Below are 6,027 nucleotides of genomic sequence, written 5' to 3'. Positions count from 1 at the left end.
TCATCACATTCCCAGTGGGTCAGAAGTTTACATACACTCAATTAGTATTTGTTAGCATTGCCTTTAAATTGTTTAACTTGGCTCAAACGTTTTGGGTAGCCTTCCACAAGCTTCCCACAATAAGTTGGGTGAATTTTGGACCATTCCTCCTGACAGAGCTGGTGTAACTGAGTCAGGTTTGTAGGCCTCTTTGCTCGCACACACTTTTTCAGTTGTGCCCACAGATTTTCCATAGGATTGAGGTCAGGGCTTTGTGATGGCCACTCCAATACCTTGACTTTGTTGTCCTTAAGTCATTTTGCCACAACTTTGGAAGTATGCTTGGGGTCATTGTCCATTTCGAAGACCCATTTGCGACCAAGCTTTAACTTCCTGACTGATGTCTGAGATGTTGCTTCAAGATATCCACATAATCTTCCTACCTCATGATGCCATCTATTTTGTGAAGTGCACCTGTCCCTCCTGCAGCAAAGCACCCCAACAACATAATGCTGCCACCCCCGTGCTTCACGGTTGGGATGGTGTTCTTCGGCTTGCAAGTCTCCCCCTTTTTCCTCCAAACATAACGATGGTCATTATGGCCAAACAGTTCTATTTTTGTTTCATCAGACCAGAGGACAATTTCTCCAAAAAGTATGATCTTAGTCCCCATGTGCAGTTGCAAACCGTAGTCTGGCTTTTTTATGGTGGTTTTGGAGCAGTGGCTTCTTCCTTGCTGAGCGCCATTTCAGGTTATGTCGATATAGGACTCGTTTTACTGTGGATATAGATACTTTTGTACCTGTTTCCTCCAGCATCTTCACAAGGTCCTTTGCTGTTGTTCTGGGATTGATTTGCACTTTTCGCACCAAAGTACGTTCATCTCTAGGAGACAGAACGCGTCTCCTCTTGAGCGGTATGATGGCTGCGTGGTCCCATGGTGTTTATACTTGCATACTATTGTTTGTACAGATGAACGTGGTACCTTCAGGCTTTTGGAAATTGCTCCCAAGGATGAATCAGACTTAATTTTTCTGAGGTCTTGGCTGATTTCTTTTGATTTTCCCATGATGTCAAGCAAAGAGGCACCGTGTTTGAAGGTAGGCCTTGAAATACATCCACAGGTACACCTCCAATTGACTCAAATGATGTCAATTAGCCTATCAGGAATTTCTAAAGCCATGACATAATTTTCTGGAATTTTCCAAGCTGTTTAAAGGCACAGTCAACTTAGTGTATGTAAACTTCTGACCCACTGGAATAGTGATACAGTGAATTATAAGTGAAATAATCTGTCTGTAAACAATTGTTGGAAAAATTACTTGTGTCATGCACAAAGTAGATGTCCTAACCGACTTGCCAAAACTATAGTTTGTTAACAAGAAATTTGTGGAGTGGTTGAAAAAGGAGTTTTAATGACAATGTCAACTTCCGACTTCAACTGTATATATCATTAAGTTAAAGTCGCATACAAACATGGTCTCTTTTTTGTTTTTTTGAGTAAGGCAGCTCCAAAATGCAAGTGTTTCACTCTAGCTCAGTGCTTTCTGTAGTGGTGGGGCAAATCAGCAGAAAATATGTGGCGTTGCACCGTGACTGGCTCGGTGTTCTGTCACTCATGGGGATACTGCGTCACCTCCAAGTCCAAGGGTAGAGCTAGAAAATTCTAGCCCGTTGGGTTCTGCCATAGAGTTACATTAGAAGTGCCTATCCAGGAAGGAATCAAGGTTATTGGCCACAGATAAAATTACGTCAAATCACATTATATCTACAGTTGCTTTGATTGGACTGATCATATCAACATCATACTTTCAAAATCTTAGCTAGCAGTCATCATCATGAATTAAGTCGACCATCTACTGGCAAATCATTTTTAATCCTTGTCTTATGAAGAGAAATAATGAAGAGAAATTATAGATAAAACGTATCGGTGCTCATCGTCCATTGGACATAAACATTCCACAAAAAGTTGGAAATTGCAAATTCTACAATGAGTGGTTTGGGAAGAATCAGTGTGGATAATTGCAAGCATTGCAAAGCAATCCTTAGCCTGCTATTCAGTGGAGTGGCTATGTGGTCCCAAGTCTAAGATTAACGGTCTCTTTTCCTAGTTTAAAATTATTAACATTCAACATGAAGCATTATTTGTGCTGCGCTCAAAACAACTGTTAACTCGGAACTACAAAATCTGACTTTAGTGAGTTCAAGACAACTGGGAACTCAGGAAAAACTTTCATCCAACTCAGAATTGTAAATTCGGAACTTGGGCTTCTTTCTAGAGCTACGACCTGAAGATCACTGACGTCATCATGATTCAACCTTTTTTTATTTTTATTTCCCAGTTGTCTTGAAAGCACCATAAATCCAGAGAATGTCAGACTTTGATGACAAAGTTTGATGACAAAATTTGTCCGCGAAGGACCGCCGTGCCACCTTCCTGGTCAAGTGAGCACAGCACAAGAAGGGGAATCCAAAAATGCCTTGTACGCTGCTGCATAAATTATGTAATATGCCAGGGAGATATGTATACTGTAGCTAAGAAAGTAATACTAAGTGTATGTTGTGTAGTAAGCTGTTAGTAGCCCTTGTGCCTCACCCTAATAATTTGGTCTATTTTCACCTCTTAATTTTGCTTACTGTTCTGACTTGGTGGTGCACACGTAGCCTATAACCTGTTTTTGAGAAATGTCATAATCTAATATTGTAAGAGCTTTCATTGTCTGCTTATATGCCCCCTTTATTTATCCTACGGTTCTGACTTGGTGTACAGGGAGAACACTGTAAGAACGGCCCTTGTTCTGAATTATGTTGCTGTACATTTCAAAAGTGCTGAACAAATAGTTATATTAACTACGTCCGTCCTAGCTCGCTCATTAATGTCTTAATCAAAATTACGGATTGCCTCTTATGCGCTTGTCGTCCCCTTGGGCCATAGTTTGTACATCTCAGTTGTCAGTAGAAACCACATTTGTTTAAGCAAGTCAGCCATATCAGCAATGTTTTTTTTAAAGGCAGTAAATGAGGCTAAATGAACTGTTTCGCTGCCAGACAAGGTTTCGCTGATAGCCAGGTGTAGCAGTGGTAAGGTGTTGGGACTGCTGTTGGGACTCTGCTGTTGGGACAGCTTTATGTAGGCCCTAACAGTTTGCGGGCACCGTTTGTCACTGTTATAGTGCAATTAATGTATTGTTTAGTGTTGTGTTGTGTAGTGGCTTTGCTGGCATGCATCCCACTTGTTTTTTTGCCCCACCAAGATTTACATGCTAAAATCGCCACTGGGCATGCTTCAGATGCCTTACATGATCAACAAAATGCTCTGGTAGTACTTCACTGCATTGATAAGGCTCTCAGTCCCTCTGAAGTGATTACACTGTTCTCACTCTGCCCCTACTCGGATGGTATTGCGCCGTCCCAACCTTCGCTCTCTCTCTCCCGCTACTCTCTCCTCTTCCATCCTATCATCTCTTCCCTCTGCTCAAACCTTCTCCAACCTATCTCCTGATTCTGCCTCCTCAACCCTCCTCTCCTCCCTCTCTGCATCCTTTGATTTCCTCTGTCCCCTATCCTCCAGGCCCGGCTCGGTCCTCCCCTCCTGCTCCGTGGCTCGACGACTCACCGCGAGCTCACAGAACAGGGCTCCGGGCAGCCGAGCGGAAATGGAGGAAAACTCGCCTCCCTGCGGACCTGGCATCCTTTCACTCCCTCCTCTCTACATTTTCCTCTTCTGTCTCTGCTGCTAAAGCCACTTTCTACCACTCTAAACTCCAAGCATCTGCCTCTAACCCTAGGAAGCTCTTTGCTACCTTCTCCTCCCTCCTGAATCCTCCTCCCCCTCCCCCCCTCCTCCCCTCTCTGCGGATGACTTCGTCAACCATTTTGAAAAGAAGGTTGACGACATCCGATCCTCGTTGCAAAGTCAAACGACACTGCTGGTCCTGCTCACACTGCCCTACCCTGTGCTTTGACCTCTTTCTCCCCTCTCTCTCCAGATGAAATCTCGCGTCTTGTGACGGCCGGCCGCCCAACAACCTGCCCACTTGACCCTATCCCCTCCTCTCTTCTCCAGACCATTTCCGGAGACCTTCTCCCCTACCTCACCTCGCTCATCAACTCATCCTTGACCGCTGGCTACGTCCCTTCCGTCTTCAAGAGAGCGAGAGTTGCACCCCTTCTGAAAAAACCTACACTCGATCCCTCCGATGTCAACAACTACAGACCAGTATCCCTTCTTTCCTTTCTCTCCAAAACTCTTGAACGTGCCGTCCTTGGCCAGCTCTCTTGCTATCTCTCTCAGAATGACCTTCTTGATCCTAATCAGTCAGGTTTCAAGACTGGGCATTCAACTGAGACTGCTCTTCTCTGTGTCACGGAGGCTCTCCGCACTGCTAAAGCTAACTCTCTCTCCTCTGCTCTCATCCTTCTAGACCTATCTGCTGCCTTTGATACTGTGAACCATCAGATCCTCCTCTCCACCCTCTCCGAGCTGGGCATCTCCGGCGCCGCCCACGCTTGGATTGCGTCCTACCTGACAGGTCGCTCCTACCAGGTGGCGTGGCGAGAATCTGTCTCCGCACCACGTGCTCTCACCACTGGTGTCCCCCAGGGCTCTGTTCTTGGCCCACTCCTATTCTCGCTATACACCAAGTCACTTGGCTCTGTCATATCCTCACATGGTCTCTCATATCATTGCTATGCAGATGACACACAATTAATCTTCTCCTTTCCCCCTTCTGACAACCAGGTGGCGAATCGCATCTCTGCATGTCTGGCAGACATATCAGTGTGGATGACGGATCACCACCTCAAGCTGAACCTTGGCAAGACGGAGCTGCTCTTCCTCCCGGGGAAGGACTGCCCGTTCCATGATCTCGCCATAACGGTTGACAACTCCCCTGTGTCCTCCTCCCAGAGTGCTAAGAGCCTTGGCGTGACCCTGGACAACACCCTGTCGTTCTCCACCAACATCAAGGCGGTGACCCGATCCTGTAGGTTCATGCTCTACAACATTCGCAGAGTACGACCCTGCCTCACACAGGAAGCGGCGCAGGTCCTAATCCAGGCACTTGTCATCTCCCGTCTGGATTATTGCAACTCGCTGTTGGCTGGGCTCCCTGCCTGTGCCATTAAACCCCTACAACTCATCCAGAACGCCGCAGCCCGTCTGGTGTTCAACCTTCCCAAGTTCTCTCACGTCACCCCGCTCCTCCGCTCTCTCCACTGGCTTCCAGTCGAAGCTCGCATCCGCTACAAGACCATGGTGCTTGCCTACGGAGCTGTGAGGGGAACGGCACCTCCGTACCTTCAGGCTCTGATCAGGCCCTACACCCAAACAAGGGCACTCCGTTCATCCACCTCTGGCCTGCTCGCCTCCCTACCTCTGAGGAAGCACAGTTCCCGCTCAGCCCAGTCAAAACTGTTCGCTGCTCTGGCACCCCAATGGTGGAACAAGCTCCCTCACGACGCCAGGACAGCGGAGTCAATCACCACCTTCCGGAGACACCTGAAACCCCACCTCTTCAAGGAATACCTGGGATAGGATAAAGTAATCCTTCTAACCCCCCCCTTAAAAGATTTAGATGCACTATTGTAAAGTGGTTGTTCCACTGGATATTATAAGGTGAATGCACCAATTTGTAAGTCGCTCTGGATAAGAGCGTCTGCTAAATGACTTAAATGTTAAATGTAATTAAATGGAATCAAGTTTGAAAACGATTGTTGAACTCTTTCCCCAAGTTCTCAAGTTGTCCCTCCAGCCTCATGGCTCATAGTTAGTAGTGGTACTAGTGTGTGACTAACTGTACAGTATGATAATCTTACTAGGCTACCTGTTGGAGTGTTAACCACAGGATAGGCAGGGGGAATGTGTTTTTCTTTTGATTATATTGTGGCTGATTTTGAGCTTTGTCTGACATGGTGTCCATTGGCCAGTTAACACTAAGCCTGCTTACAAGGCCGTGTTGGGCTGGGGCTAAAGCCATCCCGCCACCGAACAAAAGAGTAGGGCTTTACCAGGGGGACACCCAAACTGCTGACTCTCAACTTGAGCTA

This window comes from Salmo salar, chromosome ssa09 (assembly GCF_905237065.1).
Source record: "Salmo salar chromosome ssa09, Ssal_v3.1, whole genome shotgun sequence".
In the NCBI taxonomy this organism is placed as follows: Eukaryota; Metazoa; Chordata; class Actinopteri; order Salmoniformes; family Salmonidae; genus Salmo; species Salmo salar.
The sequence above is the reverse complement of the archived record's forward strand: the minus strand, read 5'-3'. Positions refer to the sequence as shown.